The sequence below is a fragment of the Embiotoca jacksoni genome, unplaced genomic scaffold (assembly GCF_022577435.1).
Source record: "Embiotoca jacksoni isolate LCO1_2020_lvr unplaced genomic scaffold, fEmbJac1.0.p SCAF_5, whole genome shotgun sequence".
Classification (NCBI taxonomy): Eukaryota; Metazoa; Chordata; class Actinopteri; family Embiotocidae; genus Embiotoca; species Embiotoca jacksoni.
In genome coordinates this window covers 2,244,107-2,269,086 of record NW_027185403.1, presented here as the reverse complement: position 1 = coordinate 2,269,086, position 24,980 = coordinate 2,244,107, and the positions used below count along the sequence as shown (strand labels likewise).

The 24,980-nt window shown below is 39.0% G+C and overlaps 1 protein-coding gene across 4 annotated transcripts in view; it reads right to left on the bottom strand.

Annotated features, from left to right (window-relative positions):
* Nucleotides 1–24,980, bottom strand: part of lingo2 (leucine rich repeat and Ig domain containing 2) — a 200,557-nt gene that overhangs the window by 129,108 nt on the left and 46,469 nt on the right. For all 4 annotated transcript variants that reach the window (XM_069171240.1, XM_069171242.1, XM_069171239.1 and 1 more), the window contains exon 3: nucleotides 6,580–6,675. The gene's annotated coding sequence lies outside the window, so the exon portion shown is untranslated. The remainder of the gene's footprint in view (nucleotides 1–6,579; nucleotides 6,676–24,980) is intronic.

Genomic DNA, 24,980 nt, shown 5'->3' with positions numbered 1-24,980 from the left:
TCACAAAGTATTTGTGCACTTTCATAAATGCATCAAAATAAAAATACAAAAATAATTTTGCTGCTTATAATATGATGGTGAACTGTAATTCCTCAAGAAAAGCAAGAAGCAGAGAAACTACTTTAAAATCTGAGAGAAAATTTGACCTGTATTTTCAGGCATTGAAAAACCTGGAAATACACTTCTTGAACTTGTAAGTTTTCATGTAATGCAAGAGAATCTCCATTACAACCTTTGACACGGTACGCAGCATGACTCAGTAAAACCACTAAGTTTCTGTGAAAAAAGGATAAGGATGTTGATTTGCAGATAAGGGAAGCAAAAACACGCAAAGCATTTGTGAAAGAAAAACTACAGTGACTTGAATTCTTTATGCTGTTGCTCAGTTTATAGCTCTATAATGTGGACAACATGCAACACTGTTTGTCCTTATGGAAAAGAACATCAAGCATCTTCCAGGTACCATCAAAAAGATATCAATGATAAATATAGTCAAAAATAAAATAGAGATTACATGTATTGTTTGTGTTAAGACTGAAGAAGCAGGAGACAAACTTGAACAACAACAAAAAGACCAATGTCGGATTCATTACACCTGACAAAGAGCATGTTGTATTACCAGCGTCACAGTGCTTGTTGCGTGCTCTTTCACTGAACGTTCCAATCAAGCTATGATTGTATTCAGAGTGTGCAGGTGTAATTTGTACTAGATAGGAAGTCACATGCAACATGGAGACTTCCATACAAGGCACTTCAAGATAATATGAAATACTGTGCTGTCGCACTGAGGCTATAAAGAGGTGTTCTATTAATGATGTCAACCTGATGTTGAGGTTGCAGTAATAAAATAAGAAAGCATTAGTTTACATTGTACCTGTCACTGCCTGTTTTTTTGTTTTGTTTTTTATCAATTGTTTTGTTTGTTTTTGTTTTCTGCTGTGAATTACAGCCACTGAAAAGCATATTTAATTGTTAGAAGCCCTGTTTATCACCTAGACGTTGAAAAATGACAAAATAAAGTATCATTAATTGGGGGCAGTATCACCTTTGAAATATGTCTTTGCCAATAAAATGTAGAAAGAAAAGAAAATGTAAAAAATGTGGGGCGTAAGTGCCATTTTGTGAATTGTGTGTGCCTATGCAACATTTAAATTCTCCAGTAAAAAGCAAAAGCTTCTATAGTGTTTGTTCAGTGTTGCCTAAGGCTGTCCACTTTAAACTCAGGGCGTACAGGTGTGAATATGACAAGCCATCCAGCACAAAGCACCCAATTAATTCATGGAATCTTCAGATCGTTGTTGTACTGATCAGGTTTATTTGAATAAAGCATTTATGCTCCTATTGAAAGCTCTCCAGGCAATCAGTTGGCCCCAATCCAGGATTTGACAGTCTCTGGAAGAGTTTAGTAATAGGTTACCATGGTTACCTCACATGAAAGTGAGTTCAAAAAGCCAGCTAAACCAGTTAAATACAGAGTTAGCTCTCTGACCCATTAATCTCAGTTCATGAGACAGGCCTCAGATTACTTGGACTTCTAGTTTGAGAAATAAAAAGTGCCAAGAACATGTGAAGAGAAGAAGAAGAAATAGGCGAAAGGTAATAGTCCACTGGTCTTTGTCCAGCAGATCCACTGCGAACGAACTGTCTACGACTGTGGTCGGATCCCTGGAGAGCTGTCCAAGGTCCTGCAGAGGAACATAACACAGAGTGGAGCTGTCCGTGGTGCTGACTGCTTCTCTCTGCTTCTGGCTTTGCTACATTAGTCAGAACAGACAACTCCGCTGACACATCACCGCTTTGAGATAGTCCTCACCCTCTTTTGTTTGTCTGCCACATCCCACTCAGGATACCAGTCAAACTGTGCTTTGACAGGGATGCGCGCGGAATGCTTTGCGAACTTCTCGAATCCCCAGTCAATTATAATTGCATGCTACCGATGCTTCGCTTGCTTTCGCTGGCTGAGTCGTGTCATTCGAGCACACAAACGTTTCGCAAACCAGTTCATGACACTCTGTTAAATGCCATGGAAAAATGTGTATCATTACAATGATATTGTAAATGCCTTGACAATATGATGACACGTTATTTCAGGGGTGGTGATGAAAGTGGTGCAGATGTTAGCCCAAGCACTCCCTCAGCTGCACATACATATTGTTAAACCCAAGAATCATGAAACATTACATTTACTTAACTGAAACTAGTAAACATAAAGCTATAAATGTGCTCCATTCTCCCTGTGATCTTTAAGCTACGGCACCGTCTGGAGATGCACTGGCAGACTGTAAACATTACATTGAGTCCTATGTGTCTCGCAGCAATGCTGTGCTGCAAAATCCTTCTGTCACACATTTACAGTGTACAGTATATGTGCTGGAGAGCAGCTCAGGGTAGACACACTCTTCCTCCGTGCATTATTGAAGTTTCACTTCACACACAAGATGCTGAAGGCGGAGTGGAATTCATTTACTTTACCATCACGTATATTACCAACAGTCCAGGAGATTTAAACCAGCAACCCTCTAATGAAGGCCAATGCACTCTCTCTTTCTGTTTATTTTGAACGAAGACTTGAACAATGGAAATGTATATGACATGCCTGATTTCAGAAAATACAATTTCCATTATGATTAATATGGTAAAGAAAACAAATATAATTCAACAGGCCGATCTCTCCTCCTGTTTTATGGGAAAACAAACCGTACAGGTTTATAGATGTCAAATTTATCCCAGATTAAGTTCTCTTTCATCAGTTACTTTGCGTATGCAATAGAGAAGTAATCACCGATGCAAACCAGAAATCATTTAGTCAAACATACATAAAATATAAACTACCATGATTCATGGCTTCTGTCTGTGTTCAGCCTTTCAAGTTGGCATTTTGTGTGTCAAATTAATCTCGTTTTATTTCCAGCACTGGTGTTTATGCCAAAGGCAGAAAGGCAGAAAGGCAGAACTAAAAACAGAAAACAGATTAATATATATATATATATATTTCAATTTACTTTTTAATATATAATTAAATAAAATATAAGATTTGAATACAATGAAGTATAAGATTAGCTACAAAGTCCGGGTATTCCATAAAATAATCCAGATTTACTGGTATGAAAGCACTATGTTCGAGCAGATGCAAATGCATTTTGCTTTCAGCTACGTCTCTCTGTGATTGCCGTGATGATAGCAGGGAGGTCAGCGTGATTTCTGGGGTGTGCTGGGTTGGCAGCGGTAGCCTGTATGGCCGTCTGGTTACTATTCTCTACTGTGACATGAGCAGTCGCCCTCTGCAACCTCATGGTAATCATTTTTACAGCCTTTGCTTAATTAAAATGTCACATCCACTGTAGCAATATACAGCAGAGTTCTCTGCAAATTAAAAAGGAATTAGGCTGGCAGATGTGGCCTTAATGGCTTAATCATGCCTTTACATTTGTTCCGGTAAAGTGCGGCCACAGATGAGGACTGTTTTAACCCTCACATCTAGTAAGTAAAGCTGAAAAAAAAAAAAAAAACGATTTGGTATGTAAATTCAGAGACAGCGACGTTGGGTATGTTAAAAACATCCGCATCCAAGGAGCAGTCAGAAAATGGAGCGTATCCTGATGTAGGAGGCCAGTCGGTGGGTAGACACGCCCATTAAAACAGCCAAGTTACCAGAAAGACACGGTGTTTAAGCACTTTGTTGGACTCCCTTCACAGCTGCAAACACACTGTACGGCATTGAACACTTGATTGAAATGACATCTTACATTCAGCATGTGAGGCACAGCAGCCACCCTGTTTATATATGCTAGTATGTTCTGGATTTGTGTGGCCTCTCTTGTCCTTCAGCTCTCTGCTCTCCACATACTGCACACTAGGAAGCGTGGACGAATCTTCAAGGTTGGTAATCACGACTCAGAAAAAAAAAAAAAAAAGGTATGAGGATGAAATCTTTCATCTTTCTATGAAACAATCTACATATCAAGGACTGCATCATAACATTTGCCGAATAAAAAGGAATGTCAATCAAAGAGCTTCATTTGTAGTTACTTATAATTCAAGAACACCATACCGAATGACTCTTTACTGAGCTACATAATGACTGACCATAATTACAGACAGAGTTGAAAATTAACTCATAAATAAGCTCATGTTTATTCTGCTCATGTTTTAATTGGGAAAAGGCCACACATTTATATGGAGAACAATACTGTAATATTGTAAACTGAAAGAAATTGCATAAAATTATCTTTAAAATGATCTAAAAAAAAATAGGCCATTCCCATCTGTTTCATTTATAGTAATCCCATAACTTTAACATATAACAATAAAGGGAAGCTAATTGCAGATGCATCGTGCATTTTGTTTATTGTATTAGCAAATACTGTCGATTTACTTTATCCCCCAGTTGAACTTTTCATCTGATCGCAACCTGACCGCCACTTATCTCTCCAACACTGCTGAGGATTGACCCAGGCAGGTTTCAAAAAGCAAAAAGCTACTTCAACATTCAGAACGCTAAACACCTTTTTTTTTTCTTTACTGCCTCCGTTTCTACCTGGAGTATGTTTATCCTTCCTCTCCACCACCACAGCCTTTCCCCCTCCCATGAAAGTGTAATCCTGAGAATGAACGTAGAAAGACTAAATTAAGGGACCCAATTTGAAGCGGCACCACTTCACTGATAAGCTGTACCAGTGATCTGTGAGAGCACTCAGGGTCTGCTACATTATGACAATACAGAGGAATAAAGCAGATGAAAGAGAATAGTCTGGCAAGAGCAGAAATCAGATGGGCAGAGGGAGAGGAAAAAAACAATCTAAAGTCTAATTGTGTTATGCCTCATGGCATCAAGGGAGTACAGAGAGACACGTTTTTTTATGGGTTTTTTTCACACGTCGTTCAGCACAGTCCGTTCCCCGACGTGATCACATTAATTTCCAGCTGGTCCCAGTTGTTTTTTTTTTGCCACATTTTTCCCCGGAAGCATTTATTGAAAAAGACATGTAAGGCAAAGGGTCGAAAAAACACAACCAGACCCACCAGGTTCAACCAGAAACATGCAGCAGTGGCATTTGAGGCTGAGCATTTAAGTATGTTGACTGGATATGTCTGACACCCTCCGAGTCATTCTGTGTCATCTCTGCCCTTTGGGAAATAAATGTAATTTTGAAGCCTTGGAAAGCAACATCGAGGCCAGTGATTCAGTAATCTTTTTTTCCTTTTCGTACTATTTTATTTCTTGACAAAATGTAATTAGAGAGGTAAGACTCTTGTCTAATTTGACAGGCCTGTACAGGAAGAATGCCAATTCTCCATTTTGGATGTGCATCTAATTTCCTGTTTTGATCTTCAGTCTTTAGCTATATCTTTGCATAGCGAAGCCTGATTACTGGCTGGTGACGATTGACTGAATGCAAAAGTGGACGTGGCTTCCGGGTCTGAAAAATTAGGCTGATGAGGAAGTGCCCTTAGCTGCAATACCGCCGAGTGCCACTAGAGGTTGGCTCCAAAAAGCCTCTGCCTCAATAAAATCTTTCCATGAGTTATCTGGATTTGCTGGCTAATGTCGCTCTTTGCTATTAGTATTCTGGCCGATCATCTGAAAATAATCCCGTCAAAATTGTTTTTTTTTGTTTGTTTTGTTGTTGTTGTTGTTTTTTGGGTGGGAGCATGTTTGTTTGATTGACAGGGCTGTGGTGCAGTCAGGTTTCTGCTGTCGGTGGGCGGGACATAGTATCGCCAGACTTCCAATCGCCCCCCACCCCAACTTGTCCAAATATGGTCACTAGGGACTAGCAAGGTGGCACAAGGTGTCAGAAATAGATGTGGGAAAAGAAAATTTGGCCCATCTTTGTTTATTACTTTCAAAAATAGTAAAATCACAGTTATCAACACCACCAAAACCTGCATGTTTTCTCCTTCCCACTTTCTGCGGTGCCTTTTCCAAAAAACAAAATGAGGCCATGGCGGTGCAGAGCCAAATTGGTAAGAACAATCTGACAGGTACAATCTATTTGTGCTGACCAAAGTCATTGCATTGTTACCAATATCTAAATGTAGCCACACATGCATTGTAATAAATGCTGAAAACCCAATTTAAGTGCACGTTGAGGTAACAAATACTTTAATGATCTGTGATACATTATAAACAAGGAGTAATGGGTCTTTCACTGTCAGGGGACCTGAACACTGGAACAGATGGCCCAGTGACATCGGGGTTGAATATCCATTTTAGATCCACATGGCTTGCCGTTACTTCAACATTGACTCACGAGTGGATTTTATTGTGGTTTTAGGCCTCGTTTCATCGACATTTATTTATAATTGAATCATTTTATCTTTAAAACAACCTTCCAATTTGGTCAGAAGTTATACTGTATATAGATTTAGTTACATGTAGTTTGTGTGCGTGTATGTGCTGGCATCAACATGTGTGGGTTTCATATGGGTTTTAACCTAAATATTGTTGGACATGCTTGTTTTTAAATTCTCTTTTTATTCAAAACTGACATGTTGGTCTAAAATTAATTCAGGAACTAAAATACAAAGGCTCTGGCATGCACAATTCCAGGAAGACGCAGATGTCTCTTGACATACCTGCTGGGCTTCCCGACGTCAGATGTCCATACACTGTTAGAGAGGCAAGGAAGTCCTTTAGAAAATCCTCTATTCACAGGTCACTTACTCCACAGTCTGGAAAAGAACAAAAGAAACACAAATCAGAGCAGACATGGAAAGGTAGCTCACGACTTTACCCGACTCAACCACCACAAATGCCCAGCGATCCAGCATAAACATCCTCGAAGAAAATGTCAGTCCAAGGAAGAACATGAGCCAAATCACACTGGGGCAGTAGACAAGAAAAGACTCGTATGACATACGCACATGTTTCTCCTTGCCTGGTCAACTTGATAATTTTTGCGCCTAAACAGCTGCCAGAGAGTGGCTCATTACAAAATCATTTCGGCTGGGGAAGACAAGCGAGTTAGCATTTGCAGGGCTCATGCCTTTCAATTTCGTGGCACAGTTTCAAACAGTGAATGTGAGACACACGGTCACACAGCTTTAAAGCAACTCGATAAAGTTCACATGAAAACCATCTGACTTTTAAAACTTGTTTCAGAGAAAAGCAGAGCGACGAACAATCTGCAGTTGGCGAGCTTTTGTGTGGTCATGAGTGGGAGAGAGCAGCAAGTTCAGTTGACCATCAAGCTGCCTAACTGGTAATTAACTGCAAAATAACTACATGATGTGAGAAGCTACGGTTTACGTGTTCTTGTCCCTCGTTATATTTCGTGGTATGTAAGATTATGATTACCCAGGCTCTTTTCCCAGAATGCCAAAATTACATAGATTCATGCCGTCATTTAAAGTGAGGACCTGATGTACTTTGGTGAAGAGTACTAAAAAGAACTGAGTAAAAAAAATAATGAACTAACGATGTGAAAAGTGATGAGTGAATTTGAAGGTAGCGCTGCAATGTATTAGTCAAGTAATTCAACATGATATGATGGTTGTAAGGCAGTGGTTCTCAACTGGTTGAGCCACAGGACATTTTTCCTCAGACATTCAGTCGCAAGCAAAATTGTGGCTGTATGTAATAAGGAAAGGCAGACTTTTCTTGCATTAAATAAAGTCAGACTTGGGTAACCCGGTTTACAAGTGTTGGAATGAGAGCTAATTACTTATTTGACAATGCTAGTGTTGGTCGTTACTTTCATGGCAACGCTGGTGCACGCGCCCTTCATCATAGGGAGTGTATGCATTTCAAACTAAAAGAGCAGCAGCAGACTTTATAGACTCCAAAATCAAAGTTGAACTGTTTTTCTGTTTTGTTTTTTTTCCACACACATGCTGGCAACTTACTCAAAATGGCCCTGAAATCCACTTTTGGATACAACCAATAAGTTGAGAACCACTGCTGTAAGGTATTTCAGTGCAGGGATACTAAACTGTCGGCTGTAAACATTTGGTAGCGAGAGATGCTGGCGATCATTTCATCAAGGTGCTGCTGTTGATGACATGGTCCGTCAGAATTAATGCCAACATCCTTCAGGTTTGAAATGATACGTTCACTGGACTTTGAAAGCTTACCTACAATTTTATTTTTTAACTGCTAGCTTGAGCTCTACTAAGCACCTCAAACTAGTATTTCATAACAGACAGGATAGTGCTGAGTGTGTCTATAGCTTTGATGTCACTTGACATTCAAACCAGAGGCAGCCAAAGCTAAATGCAGTCGTATAATGAATACCTATTCTTTTGTTGATGATCATTTTTACTTTCTTTATTACCTAACAGTGAGTTTATCACCTTAAAGAGCCGTTAAAATATGACATGCAGTTCGAGTTCTGTGTATTGCTGTTGTTTTTCTTTAATTTTTTAATGAAAGAAACAGAGAGAAGTCGATGAGATGTGACTACAACTTATCCAGCCGTGCTCATTCATACTGCAAGTGGATCATAACAGATTATGAAACAGTGAAAGATTTAAAAAAGAAAAAAAGAAAAAAAGAAGTTAGGTCCCCAAAAGTCTTAATGCTGGCTGGATATTATTCATATATCAGAGTTCAGAAGTGTTGGCTTAATCAGTGATTCCACTTGCTAAGCCACATTAGAGACACTTAAATAGGCCATATCTACCATAGCTAAATATTGAGCATAATTTCATATCTAATATAGTTCCCCGGACTCCAGATTGTTTGATGCACACCGCCAGACGTGGGAGCGACGGCTGCTGACACCTTAGGAGCGCTCACCTCTTTGACTGACTTCCCAATGCTGCTATTTTCATCCCACCCACTGAACAAACTAATCCACTGTTGGAGGATTTGTGTGCTGTAGTACAGAGTAATTGCGCTGCGGCAAAATGAGTGTGGCTTAATTGGAGCGAAGACTTAATGAGGGGCCCTTGAGGATTATCATCTGTGGCTTAGAAATGGCCCAGGTAGCAGGAGACACGGTCAAAAGGATCAGCTCACAGCTTTCCAAATTGGAGTGACAGTGCTGCGCTGCAACCATGCCAGCAGAATCTTTAAATTATTATTATTTTTTTTTAATTTATTTCCTTCTCTTTTTTTTTCTTCTTCAGGACGGTCTTTGGAGAGAGGTCAGCTAACCTGAAAATCTCCGTGGAAAACATGGCTGCAGGACCAACAGCATCCCGCTGCAGCGAGAGGAAAGTGACGGGGCATTTACCGACTTGCTTTATGTTCATTTCATCTTTGCACAACATTCGTGTTATTGTACTTAAACATATTGTAAGTTACAATTTTTAAACTATATTCTAGTTGGCTAACGATAAAGCTGTTATAAACTGCAATTGAAACTGATCTGAAAGTATTTTATGATCGTTTTCTTCATTAGAGTAAGAATTCAATAGAATATGATTAAAAATCACAAATCGCACATATTAGTGCACAACAGCTATCTTCATCGGTGATTCCTCAACCATTTATTGTCTTGACAAATTGATTGAAATATCTGAAATAGTAAAAAAAAAAAAATATATATATATATATATATATATATATATTGAATTCTCCATTAAATATGACAAAGCTAAAAAAAAAAAGGGTTTTTAAATTTTAGCTGGAACTGGGGGATTTTGGGCTTTTCAGTGTGAAAAAGTGACAAAAGATAACTAGTAGTAATAGTTTATGATTAGTTCTCTCAACTTACCAATCAAGTGATTCATTTTCTGCAATTTGGGGCATTTCTATAAAGAAACATACACACGCTTGACTAACAAAGGAAATTCTGGCGCCACAGCAGAGAGGTAAAGTAGACCCTTCACCAGCTCTCCAATACATTTCTCCAAGGAGTCCGTCTCCACTCGACAGCCACAGATCAGATATGACTGACCAAGATAAATGGTTAGGCTCTAAAGTCAGATCAATTCAATCTAGCAACTGTCCTCGCCAGGAACAAAAGGCCACACTGTCAACAAGGCTCAGCTCACTTCAGTGCTTATTCACTGTCTTTCTGTCCTTGTTACGTAAATACCAGAAACTGTGAATATCCTGCTTTTTGTTTTTTTAGTTAGCCTGGCATTATTGTCAAGCCTTGAAGTAGTTAATTTTGTCTGCTTTCTGTTGTCGGGTTGTTGTTTTTTTTTCTTCTAGTGTCGCTCGGCCAGCTTGTTACGTGCAATAAATCCCTTTCAATCAGTCCACGCAGCACATCACTGTTTTCCTGCTGGATTAATCACCCGGCTTCACATCCCCTAACGCGAGTTATTTCACATTTAAGTTTTGTAGGTTTCAGACTCTGAACTCAGCCAGACTCCAGACGAGGCTCGAGTCATCCTGTGCAGCAGCGTTACTCAGCCCACGCCCCAGGCAGCACTTTCATTATGTAGGAATACACGAAGGACAAGTCAAAGTTTGTGCATTCAATTCAATTGCTGACACAAATGTGCCAAAGGAGGCTTTTAGGCTCAGTTGCATTGATCCGAAGCTCAATCAAATTACATGCACAAAAAGGAGCCGTAACAGGAAAGATTTCTAGTCGACATTGTGTCCGAGTGTGTTTTATTATTGACTGAGCTACAACGTCCACATCACACTCTAGCGCTGGTTGTCGTGCTTAGTGGGTATAAAATGCCATCCTGCTTTTCAGTGTTACTCCATTTGAAGTCGACCATAATCGCATCAGATTTCTCGGTATTTGTTTTATTACTTGTTGCAGACAGAGCTCATTCACTGTGCCGCTATTTTATTTCCCAAATAAATTTGGCTCCCATTCAAAACACTGAAGGGAACATTGAAATTTATGGCGCTATTAAAGTGACTATGATGGTCAGAACTCCTCAGAGGTTTGGTACAATGTCTTGATTTCTTTTGCGTTTGCTTTATTGGGTCATAAAGGAACATCTCAAAGATGGATCGACAGTGCCACCTGGAAATTCACTGCTCTACAACTTTAACTAACAACACAACTCAGGAATTTACTGCCCAGTGCGGACATTTTAGGCACTAAAGTAAAGTCGGAGCCCTTTCGTAAATAATGTCACAAGTAGTTTTTATTTATCAATTACTTTACAACAAACAAACATTTAATTGAAAAAAAAAGAAAAAACTGTAATTGGTATCTGATGTAACCACCAAGTTTTTTTTTAAGGTAATAGGCAGTAAATTGTTCCAATTTTAGAGACTATCCTGCAGAATGAAATTGGGGAATAATCTGGTATCTCCCTGAAGGAAAAGAGTCGAATCATCTTAAGTGCCTTTAATATTTGCATAGTATTGAATACTCCATATTGTTTCCAAAAACGCAATATTTTTGTCATGCTCTGTCACATTAGAGCATTTCAAGGCAATACCTAATAATTAAATTACCAACTGCAGAAGATACTATTTTTAAGTAGGTAGTATGGTAGTTGGTTGACAGCACACTAAATATTTTGAGACTGGATTTGACCGTGTAAACCCATATGGCCTGGAGTAGCTTTGTGAAAAATGTTAAACCTCGCCATCCTCCCCTTTTCATCGGTCTTTCTTCAAAGAGAATAGAACAGAATACACATAAAAAAGGTAATTCAGCCCTCTTACTTTTTTTGTTTTCAACACACAAAAGAGAACCTGAATAATAAAAGCTAGCATGGAAACAACAAGATTATGAGTTCACAGGGTCACTAAAATGCCACAAAAGAAATCATGAAAACTTTTGGGTCAGAGATATAGCTTCGCTAGCAGATCCACACACATACACACAGTTTACATAAAACAAAAAGGAAACCGTGTTGGGAGTACTTCAAAAAAAATAAACAGATGGATAAGAGAAGATGAAGACAAATCCACCTGCCAGGCTCCATTAATATTAAAAACAAATAGATATAAATAAATCAACATGTAGAAGTTAAAGCAAGAAGGACAACATATTTGGACTGAAGACTTTTCAAGAGGCAGTAAATATATCAAACAACATATACTTAAAAAAAAAAAAAAAAAAAAGATTAAAAAAGGGTGGGACGGGAAAATGTTTGTGCCTCTGATCCCATGCTGTGAGCACAGCGGCCACCGCAGTGGAAGGCTGCGTGAGTACTTCCCAAAACAAAAGGTTTATTGCATCATTGCTTGTAGCACACAGAGCCTGAGTCAGACTCCTGCAGTGTCTCAACCTTGGGACCTTGTTTTATGGAGGTCAGGTTTTTTTTTTTTTTAACCATTTGCAGAGAGAAAACCGAAGCCGGAGGAGCCCCTCCACCACCCCGCCACACACAACAGGGGTGGTGGGTGGTAATCCGGTCCGATATTTTTGGTCATACCGCCCAGCAGTCGTGTCTATGGATAGAGCTATGCAGGTGATTAAAGACAAAGATCTAATTATTCGTTGGATCATCTGTGCTTGCTTTTAATATACAATCATTTTGTCGTTTGCAATTAATCAATTAAATACTTATTAAGAGAAAATGTATGCAATGAAAATATCTAATCTGCATTGTGTCCCATTGCGTCTTATTATTGTTGACATTGCCATTTTCTAATCTTACCAAACACTGTATATACACAACACATACAAATCTGCCCTACAGACTCTTTTAGTATCTAAACAAATCCTCTACATATTTTTAAAAAATTTTTTTATAGCCCATGCAGTGGACAAAAGGACATTTAGCCGAGGGAAGTGATTTAAAAGTGCTGGTCTGAAGAACTCACACCATGCCACAAAAGCACACACATGACGCGAGACTCTGGGAGCCCTGATGTGATAGCACATGCCACCAAATCCACAGTTAATTGGACACTTCCTTCACAACAGGCCTGTGGTAAACAGCAGCAAGCAAATAACAAGCGTTAGACAAGAGGAAATAGCTCAGATAACGAAAGCAACAGCAGATGTGCTGTCCTCTGCATTACATTGTGTTTAGAACAACAACTCTTCTTTGACTGCATAATCCTCAGCATTGTGCTTAACTGATTAGCCATCCCATGCTTAACAGCTGGTATCTTAGCCCAATTTGTCTAGCTTGGAAATGTTAAACAGACTCGTGTCTGCTGCATTCTGCATGCCAAGAGGACACTTGTGTGTAGAAAATGGTCAGCAGCCAGGTACTGAGAAGGGATTGCACATGATCAAAAAGGATTTCATGGAAGCAGATTGAGAGGAAAAGACTTATGGAAATATAGCAGTGCATTGTGCTGGATGTCTCAGTTTTCATGAGCCGGTCCACATGAGGTTGTTTAACTGCTGGAAGATGAGAGGATTTCGAAAGATATCCAGCTCACCAGAAACAGTTAATTCCTGCTGAAGTAAACGGGGCTCAAAGGCGAGTGAATAGATGACTTGCTGTACATTCAACTTCACCGGAGGTCAATTAGGCGATTATTTGTTCAAGCGTTTTCTATCGTTTCCCTATGCTCATGTTTACATTTGTTTAAAGCTTCTTTAAAGCAGCCAACAGTAGGTTTCAAGACCGCATCTAATGAAATGAACTTCGAGCAATATCTGGTACAATAAATGTATTGTGCATTGCCCCATTGACTATTAGTGCTTTTACAAAACAGCAACAGATATTTTCAGAAATAATCAGCAGTAATGTGGATAAAACAAAGATATACTATGGAAAAGCTGCAACAATCAAGTGAGTTGAGACAATTACTTCACTTTACTGTCATGCAGCCTTTAAGGGAGCAGTGTGAAGGATTTAGTGGCATCTCGTGGTGAGATTAACCAACTAAACGCCCCTCGCCTCGCCCTAGATGCAGGTGAATCAATGCGAAACTCACAAAAACCTGAAAAGGCCCTCTCTAGAGGAGTGTGTGGTTTGTCCCTTCTGGGCTACTGTAGAAAGATGGCAGAGCAACATGGCAGCCTCCATGTGGGAGGACCCGCTCCCTCGATAGAAAATGGCAGATCATTCTCAGGGAATGAAAAAAGCATAATTCAAAATTTCAGATAATTAGACACTGATGAAAAAAATATTATTAACATCATATTCTATTTGTAGCAGTGGATCTCTCTCTAAATCCAACACATTGAACCTCTAAAACCAGCAACATTTATGCCAAATCACTATAAATACACACAAAATCAAAAATGATGTCTCGTCCCATTATCAGTCGAATTTTGATATATTTCCCAACAATAACCATTAATATAGTAGATTTTCACATTAAATCAAAGGTTAGAGAAGATGATTGTAGGATTCTTTTTGCGATTTATTCCACATCTGCTTCATGGTGCCAGTGACGCAAAGACACCGCAGTGAAACCATGCGTCCACTGATGCAAGAGGAGGTAGACATAAGTCCCCTCAGACGTAATATGTCAATCAGGAACCCAACTTCTTGAAAAGTTCCCCTGTCTGAGTTAACTAAGGTTTATGTGGTTAATCAAGACTATCAGACAAACTACAAGTGAATTAATACTACATATGATACTGCTCAACGTGTTCTGAATTCCCAGAGTTTGTCAAATAAAAAGCAGTACTTTACAGTGCAGGGTGAAGCTTTATGTCTTGTTTATGTGGCTGCGCTCTAAATGTATTACATGGTGAGCTTTTGACCCAAACCTTGTCATCAAGTAAAGGATGAATCCCTCAGTGACCTCGGTACTGATGAACTGTACGTCTATATTCATAGTACCATTAGATAAACATTCAAAAAGTTCGGCCACAGCAATTAACTTCTGCTCAAGTTTGTATCAAGAGCTTACCAGCTTACTAATGCAAAGTCTTTAATATGGAGATTCTGCAGGAAGTGAGAGGCAGAAGGTGTTTAGTCGATATCTAAAGGGCTTAGTTTATGTCACCTCCTCTTTCATGGAACATTACACATCGTAAATTTGCTTTTGATATCACAAACCCCACATAATATATCCACCTTATGGTTTTAAAATGATGCACCTTTATAATGTGCTTATTTGGAGAACATTCTGCATCAATGGCTCAATTATTGTTACTTCTGAATATGCATCAGCTTCCTCCAGCTCGCCATCACCTCTGCCTTCACAATAAGAGTGAGGTTAGCGAGGCAAGATGGTCCACATCGGCAAACACTTAAATACACATTAAATGTATGGTATCACTTAATGAGTGCATTAGCCACACAAAAGTTATGACTGACCTCTGAAAAGAAATTTAGCACCAACCGTTTCTCCTTTTGTACCTGCAGCATTTTCTATCAAGTCAGAGCTAGTCTTGTGAAAATTTAATTTCATGGGTGACGATGAAGCAGATGGGATACCGGGTTCTATACAATTACAATTACATTATCTCAAATAAATCTGTCTCTAAGTGACACCCCGATTTGTCCTTTAACGCTGCATGTAAATGTGCTTTAATACGAGCAACTGCTTCTTTTTAACAAAAAGTTTCCCAAACAACAATCAACAAATTCAGCATGACATTTTGCATGGGTACCCGAGTCTCTGCGTGCTCAGGGTTGCGATGAGTTATTCTTGATCTGCGCGCCCTGGCAAATGCCTGCTTCTGCTCTGCCCATCTGTGTGACCCATGAACAATTATACACATCTACTATTATCATATTTCATCAGTTTCATGCAAATCCCGACCATTTGTGCAGCAGTGTGCCCTCAGGAATCCAGTTATTTCATTTTATTCAATTTTCTGAATGTTTCTTTCATTTGACAGTCTGACAAAATGACTCAGGCCCATGAATTAAGTATTTGTACTTTTGCCCAAACAACAATTGAGAGGAACAGTTTGAATCATGCAATGGAATCCACGTGCATTATGCAAGACTTTCATCCATGTTTGAGCAATTATTTTCCTCTTAATTGAAGTGCTTCATACATTTACAGTTCTCATTGAAACCTAGGAAGAAACTGGAGAGTTTTGGATGCTCAAAGTGAGATAAAAGGTGATCGAAACAAAGACAATATCCTCTAAACGTTAAAATAAGTACATATAATTGAACAAATGTTTCTCTGTTAGACCCCCATACTAAGACTGACATATGTTGTAGAATATTTATAGCACAATATTCATACTTTAGATGTTAACAGTGTTGATGCATTCAGTCTTACATTAGTGTTTAACTTAATGACTCTTCAGTGTTTTTGAAGTAGTTGGTTATTAACGCTTCAATATCGATAAGAACATGTCAAAAGCTTATGGTATAACTACACAACTAAACTCGCATATAATATAAAATATACGTGTAATAGATTATATATGCAGTCAATTTTACAGAGAACACAAATAACTCAGAAACACAAGTAAAAAAAAAACAAGATTATTATTAAAATATTTTATTATATTAAATAGGCAGAGGCCATACGATGCTATTGTAACAGGGCAGTTTTACTGCAGACGAAGTGCACAGCCCAATCAAACCCTCCCAGCTCAAACATTAATCACACAGATAAACATCTCTCTGGTGTCAGCAGAGATGTCAGACGTTATCTGCATCCTTTTTTAATTGATTTCTCTGTCTTCCATCCAGACAGGTGTTTCTTCATTTCAGTACAGTGCGTTTGTTGCCATCAATGACAGCTGCTAGTGGCATTCTAGGTTCTGTAAGTCAACAACATGCATCCATTGGTCCATGTTTGTTAAATAGATTTAAAGTCACTTTTTTTTTTTTCCCTCCAATTTCTTCCATCCTAGGTAGAAATCAATTGGCTTATCACCACAGGCAATGTGGGGGTTACTTTCGGCTGATGTGATAAGAGAAATACTTGAGTGTGGAGTCATGAGTCACAGATTCTGACTGTGTAATTCCTTTAATATCCCACAGCCACGTACCCTCTATTATTGTGAAAGCATGGTGGGGTGAAACAAATGAGATAGGAATATTTTTTTTTATATCAAAGAAACGACAAGTGTTGAGAGGCATCTAAACAGCATGACTTCAATATTCATGTAAGTCTTGTTTTTTAAATAAAGGAATAAACATGCTAGAATAAGATGATTCATACACAATGCATATTTGTTGCCAGGCTATATGAACATACATTTCAATTGGGCTTACGGTTCTTTGCTTATTTGATGTTTTGTATTATATACGTTGTACAATATACATATTTTAAATGTTATAATCATATATGGCATCAGAATAGCAGATTAATGGTTTGTAATGTTCAATTAAATACAGTAATGGGTGACAAAATAACCATACTATTACTATTACCATTTGTAATCATGCATTTTCCTGTATGATTATGAATACATTTTCTGTCAAACAGTTGTCAACAGCTTTTGTGATGAGCCTAATGTTTAATTTGTTGTTTTTTCCTACAGATAGCTGGCAGGGTGTGCCATCCCACCGAAGCATGCTGCCACAACGGAGTTGACAGAACTACTTTTGCGCCAATTCAACAAATCTACTTAAATCTGTAAAGTGGTATTATATTATTAATATTGCCTTAAATTAGAATACTACGCATCATTCCATTTCAATAAGACAACTCTGCATTCATCACAGGGCCACTGTCTTCTTAATGGCAGCCCTGACAGAACTACTGTTACCGCTCTACGAACGCGCTACGGACCATTTGTGTAAATTGTTTTTGTTCCTGACTTTGCATAAAATGATGTTAAAAAATAAAGACTTCAAAAGGCACCACGGTCTTTCTTGCAGAGGTGTGACAACTCGGCTAACAAAGCGAGGCGTGAACGGTTTGGTCCCCGTGACTGTTCCGACTTCAAATACTGTCAGAATAGTAGTTTGCAAAAGCCCCAGCGACACTACAATTTGAGAGAGAGGCCACCGAATCAGGCGAGGTGACGAGCCAGAGAGCACTCAAGCCCGCTAATATGCATTGTGGGTGGACTATTATTTCTGCTCCTTATTTTCTCATATGTCAGACAATGGCTGGTTAGTTTCGCAGAGCCAGACCTATCTCCACTGCAATGTGCCAGCGCTCGAGAATGGTCTGGCAGAACCAATATATCATTCTGGTACCGTGGGAAAGACAAAAAAAAAAAAAAAAAAAAAAAAAAAAAATTAAACAAATCACAATCGTCTAGGGGGGCGTTAAGCCCTGGATACAGCCACTGTGCCTGTGTAATATTTGTTAAGGGGACCATGTTTGGGTGAAACATTTGCACATGGGGAGGCAGGACCCTGCCATTAAAATGGCTAAATCCCTGCAAAAGACTGAAAGGAAGCAAGCAGGTCTGCCTCATTGTACGATTCAAATCTTTGTCTAAACATGCCATTTTCAGCATGTAAACTGCTGCTCGGAGGTTGTTGATGTTGTTTCCCGTTGCGATGGGGGATTGGAAAACAGTAACACGCATATAGTGGAAGTCCTTCGCTGTTCATGTCAAAATTATCTACCCAGTGACTCAGACTAATGCCTGTTAGGCTGACTGGACCTATAAATTGTCCTTTTTCATGCCAAAGGTCATTTTTCATGATGTTTTATTACCATTCAAGGTTGTAAACATGTTTGCTTTTTTGTCACCATTGCCTTTAACAACTTTTTTGTCAAATTATTCATCGATGTTCGTCTTTGACAAAGTCACCTGGCAGCACATTTCTATTCAAAAGCTTTTGTGCCACAGGACGAACAGAGGAAGAATAGCCATTCAACACAGACTGACAATACTCGGCAATGATAATGACTCACATACAACATATTCAAGCAGACAGCACAGCACAAGAACAAAAATCTGTCAGCTCAAGAAATCAAGCCTATTCAAGTCTTAGTATGTAGCCCCTCCGTCCTCTTTTGACATCTTATTCAACATAACTAGGTCAGACATTTCGAGAGAAACACCACGGTAATCCGCAGGTTAAATATTTCAATCAACTGAATCTAAGTTAAAATGTGATTGTACTATAAGTAGACCAAATAATATTTAACTATGAAGTAATAAACCACTACAGTGCAGGTCTTTTGTCACAGATGTGCTCTGACTTAAATTCAGTATATTTTTAGGATTTTCACATTACATAAAGCTAAATAAGATGACGGTGGCTGTGGGTCAAATAGACACAACCCTGTAGAGGGCAAAACCATAGAATAATCCTGTGGCACAGAAATGGTAAATTAGGAAGTATAATTCAGGGAAGAATGATTTTTTTTTTTTTTATAAAAGCTCTTGAGGTTAAATTAACTTTTGATAGAACATGCGCCTTCTCAGTCGGTTTTAGAAATCAGTCATTATCATTTCATAACCTCAGGTCACAGGAAATGCTGCCCTCCTATCGACGCATATACTAATGGTGCCTTCCAGCAGCTGAATGAAAGAAGCGATACAAATGTTTTCATTCAATACTACAAATGCAGCCGCCACAAATGTCCTGAAATAGCTGTGACTGAACTATCACGATACAATTACACTTTATATTTTGCTTTTACCATTTTACAAAACTGATTTAAGATGCTTACGTTTGAGGTTTTCTCCGTTAACCTCTGAAGTCAAGTTTATACCCTTCACAGACCAGAAATAGTACTTCTCACTCTTTGACAGCACTGTTGATTAGTGTGAATGGCTAATTGTGATTTTTCATACCTCAAACGGCTGCCACTGATAAAACTGATGCGCATGTTTACTGCTTGTGCTGACACACTTCAGCAATTTGCGATGCCAGTTGGAAGATATCAGCAACCCCAACATATGCTACTTGCAGTTACCACGAGTAGGTTGACATGAGCGGTTATTGTAGCTGGCAGTATATATATATATATATATATATATACACAGCATCAGATAACACAGCATCAACAGGCTACTTGCCAATAACGCATGCTGCTGTACGCAGGTGTCAGGAAATGGAAAGATGGACATTGGAAGTCGGCAGGTCACACTGCAGAGTGAGTGATGTTTATTTTTGGTTCTTGGTTTTACTTGTTAAAGATTTTTGGTGGTTTTTGTGTTTATATGTAAGTTGGACAGTTAGAAAACATACATTTCTAGAACAATCATGATGGGGGGGGGGGGGGGGGGGGGGGGGAAGGACCAAAGACAGTGAATAAAGAAAGTGAAGGCACAGGAGAAGGCGGCCTAAATCAAAAGGTATATTAGGGCCAATGTTTCCCAGTGAAAAAAAAAAAAAAACCTCCACTTCTTGCATCTCATGTCAAAGCATATGTTTGATTAATTTGCCGTTTGTCTTTCAGGTGAAACCCAGCAAACCAACATATTTCGATGTGCAAATCTGACCGTGACCTCGGAGACGAAGAGCACAGCTGTGACCAGTCAGCTAATCAACGGCAGTGGCATTAAGCTCCCAGTGAAGCACGACAGAGTCAGACAGGAAGGTGGGATATAAGAAATCTCTCGAGGGTTGGCGAGGGGGGGGCTTATAAGTGTGGTGAACTTCAGGTGATTCGGTTATGATTCAAAGAACACCAGCAGCCAGGATTATCCATCCTTTGTACGTGTCCCTACTGCTCGTTCTAATTCCTTGCTGAATCACCACCGTCCTGGAAGCAACCAGATTATTTTTGGTCTTCTTTGTTCCTCAACGTTACTCGTTATCTCTTTAAATACAAGTCGCCAACATCAATTAATCACAGATAACTCTTCCAAACGCAACACAAATGAGTGTCTTCCGATCTGCCGTGGTGATAAAACTCTGGGTAATTTTAGATCTATTTGTGAAGATCAGAGTGCAAATTATACGATGACGAGAAAGGGGGGCAACTTTGTCTCCAGGGCGTGAGGGGAAGACCGCAGTCAGTTCAGGCGCTTACCGACCTCTTTGCTACAAGGCGCTGCCTGATCACTTTCCTCCTGACCTCCTCCTGCCACTGACCTTTACTCTGACGTCCGTTTGCTTCCCTGATACAACAGCGTACACGTGTAAAACTCCCAATTACTCATTCGATCCTGCTTAGTTTTAAGCCTGCATAACAACCACAGGAAAAAAAAACAAAAAAAAAACAGGGTGCATCATCTTTAAGTCCTAATTCTTAAAACATTTCAACCTTCTCTTTTTAGCACCAAAAAAGTGCCAGATAAGATATCTCCTGTCGCCGTGTCGACCGACTTGTTTGTCTTCCGCACGCATGGGTTGTAATATTGTTAAATAAGGTAAAACTCTGGAACTCAATTACCAAGTGAACGCATCGCGGCAAGGGGTACTCCTCCGTCGCTTCACTGCTCGTGGCTGAGCGCCAACATTAGATAATGTGACATTTTTAGTGAGAACGAAATGCCAAGCCAACATTGGAAAGGAGAGGTTGCAGCTGGCTAACATTTGTTAGCTGAGGTTAGGAAAGGCAACTGTTTGCTTTAGCTGGCCAATGTTAGTCAGCCAAACTTTAACTTAAGGCACGAGTTAGAAAGTAGCATTCACTCGGAGCCATTTTGACAATTCAGAAAGTCTAAAGGTAAGGAACTAAAGTGTGCTCAACAGGCTAGATCGCGAGCTACCTCACCTGCATTGTCTGCATTGGCTTGAGGGCCGCATGCAAAATAAAATAAGTTAATGAGGACTCGCTGTGATGATGGAAGCGAGGCTGGCAGACAAACTAATGACGAGGTTAACAAATGGTAAGGTCCCCTCAAGGGGTGTCTGAAATCAAATTACAAGATTCTTCCAGGCATGAATGTGCAAAATAAAAATAGCTGCTGTATTTACAATTACGGGTAAGAGGGACGTATAAATGCATAGATACAAATGTAAACCCTAGTTAATCCCGGTCGAGATTGAATATTGCACTTGTTTTTCTCCTCAGAATATGGTCCCAATCTCCCTAAAGCCACTAATATACATTTATTTTATTTTTTTTTTACACTGGCTGCAAACTAGCATCATTGCATAGGACACTTTCCATCAAACATGATGTGCACAAGCTAAGGTACACAAGCTAACCATGATGTACAGCCTCTGGCCTCTAAAAAAAAAAAAAAAAAAAAAAAAAAAAAAAAAGACATCGCTGTACTGTATCCAAAACAGCTGCTTATTTTGTGTTTCACAGTCTGTTTGAGTACGGAATCGTTTTATTTTGAGCATTTTTTTTGTATTAAAACTGTTCTAATACAACAATGATGCGCATGTTTGCAAGACCGAATAACATTACAGTCCTGTAAACGCCTTCATGGTACCGTTTCAAAACGGACGCTTGCATCAGAGGACATTTGCATAAAGCTTAGCCATTCTCCACTTTCCCCTCGAGTGCCACCGGGTGCCTTTTAAATCTCTGTTCTGGCTGCATCAACATGTCCCACTGATAATGAGTGGCCGCCTACTGCCGTTTGTAGACCCTCCATGTGAATGGCCTGCAATGGTATAACAATGACACGCTACCCCTCCACAACCAACCACACAATCAATACTGTTGTTTTGTTTGCTTGTTTGTTATATTAGTGATATTACTTTCCACTTCCATTGCCCACACCCACATACAGTAACCTTAGTCTCCCCGTTGCTTTCTCCCTCTGATTTGCTGTGACTTATTCTTTGCCCTGCCAAGGCACTGCATCAGGAAGTGGTGTCGGCCCCCCTTGACAAGAACTTGACACTTTGAGGATCAATAGCGGACTGAATCTTCACTGCACCAAAAGTCAAGCTACCTCTTAAATCGATGACTGGCAACTGCTAACTGGAAACAGATCCTGTTATTCTGCTGTTTGTCTTCCCCTTGCTTTTTCTCGTCCATTACATACACGTTCTTCTGCCAAGAAGAATTACACTTTAATAATACTGTACCTCTGATCGACAAGCCCCAAATCTATGGAGTACTGTACGTATTTAATGTTTATTTACCAATTGCAACCTCTGTTATTTATATCTGAAACACATAACAAAATGTAAACAGTATGTCTTCTTGTCAGTCATATTTCGCTTGCTCTTTTGTCCTCTTCAGAGGGCAAATATTTTCATTCCATTTGGTTTATGTTGACAAGATACGCACTTATTTAGCAGGGGATTTAGCTGTGAGAAATGATAATCTCTTAAAACTTGACCTTTTTCTCCCCAGATCTTCTCAAGCTACTTCCAACTGCTGAATGATACATGGGGGCTTAGTCCGTCGAGATGAGAACCCTAATTTATTTCCTGATTTGTTGGATTGCTGCTCTTCGGGCTATCAGCTGCCATTTTGGCAGCGATTCTTTACAGACAGGAATGTATCGATTGAGACCACAGACGGCTCTAAGCCTTACCTACCTGAACCCAGGAATCCATTAGACACTTGTCAGAAAATAAATCAACATGTGTAGGGTAATATTTTGTAGTACATTTTCAATTTAGCGTATATTACGAGTTTAAAGTGTGATTCGTAATAAAAAAAATAAAAAGTGCAGGAAGACAAAGTATGCAATGCCTGTGTGTGAAGGTTTTTCTCCACTATTTTAAGTCATACCATATCTCCATGTGCCTGAAGACAGTCACAGAGGTCCACAAGGGCAATTTAGACAATTATTTAAGGCCTACTTCAACTACGTCTCAATGTCAAAATATCAGACATACCAATAACTCCTGTCACAATATTTACATAAACGGTTGATAGTGGAAAATTTGGGCTGACCAAATAATCCCTAGAATTGTTTTTTTTTTTATATAAATCTCTAACAGCTGGACTAACAGAAATGTCACGAGTCCATCATTATTTGCCATTTTTTTTTAGGTTTGACTGGTGCTCTTTTAATAATGTCATCGAGTTGTGCCCCTTTTATCTGCTATAGTCTAATGGCACGAGTGGATAATTAGCACCTACCATAGTTCCTTGTTTATTCTGATTATTTGTACCTGTCATTAATTTTGTTGTATATTTCAGTAATATATTTTGTATATTAAAATTCATAATTATGTCATATCGATGTGTGCAATTTGTTTACAAAAACTAAGAGGCCAATAGCGACGTATTTGTTATATTATCTTCTTAATTAGGTGTATGTGCATTATTAAACTTTGAATCGGTATATTTTATAACAATGTCATAAAAATTAACAGAAAAATACTATTAAAAAGTGAAGGATTTGTATGACAATTAATTAACTAAATTTCCATCATCATGATAGCCCTATGCATGGGGATGTAAGGAACTGAGCAGATGGATGTAACACACTGTATATACATGAATGTCAATAAATATATATCCACACAGAATAAAGAACATATTAAAAAAAAACAAAAAAAAACACTTACAAACATGAAATCACCATGAGTTGATTCACCATGGGATTTTTGAAAAGGTACCATTTACATATGCTGTGTCATTATTCAGAAAACCTGATCCGTTTCAGGTGAGTAAACACTATTTTTTTTTTTTTTTTTTTTAATGAACTGCACACTCATTTTCAGGCCTCACTGACCACTCGGGTGCTCTGCTGTGTAATGAAGGTCAGAGGTGAACGTACAAAACAATCCAACACGCTCACATTTGTTCCGGTGATCTAGCCTGTGACTTTTCGGTACTCCAGGTCTGTGTGGCCTTTCGCAATGCTAACCATTAGACCCTCACAAAAATCATTAGCCAGGGTGATTGTGAAGAACAATGATGGAATCCATAATCTCTGTCCCGTTATCTGGCTGCTCGATTTAATGACCGGGCAGGTGTTAATGATGATGGAGACCAAGGCTGGCTCTGACCAAAGAGCCATGAGCAAAGTGTAATGGGGTGAAAAGCTTGCTTTGGGACAAAAGTAAATTATGGCCCTCACAATCAATAGTAATAAGTAAGCCAATGGGGCTTTGCTCCAGTTCTCATAATAATAATGAGGAAACCAACTTATTCTTCCTTTCTCATGTTTGATTTCAGCTATTCCGCATTTACCAAAATAATAGTAGGGGTCGTAAAAACAGTGAGGTGACACATTCATCGATAAACCGTATTGAATCACAACATCAAGATTAAAATGTAAAATGAAGACAGAGGGGCTAACAAAACCCACCAAATTAACTGTCTGAAGGTAAATTTATAAAATTTAATCAACTACGATGTAGAGCTAGCCAAAACCAGCACCAGTAAATCAATAATGAAATGACTTTATTTATTTTTTTAAGTAGAGAAATGTTTTAATAATTGCGGGATATGAATCATGAAACTCGATTAATACCTGGCTGTGCAAACCTCCTATTAAAGTAATAAAGAGATGAAGGCCAAATTCTCATGTTACTAAATGGCAATTAAA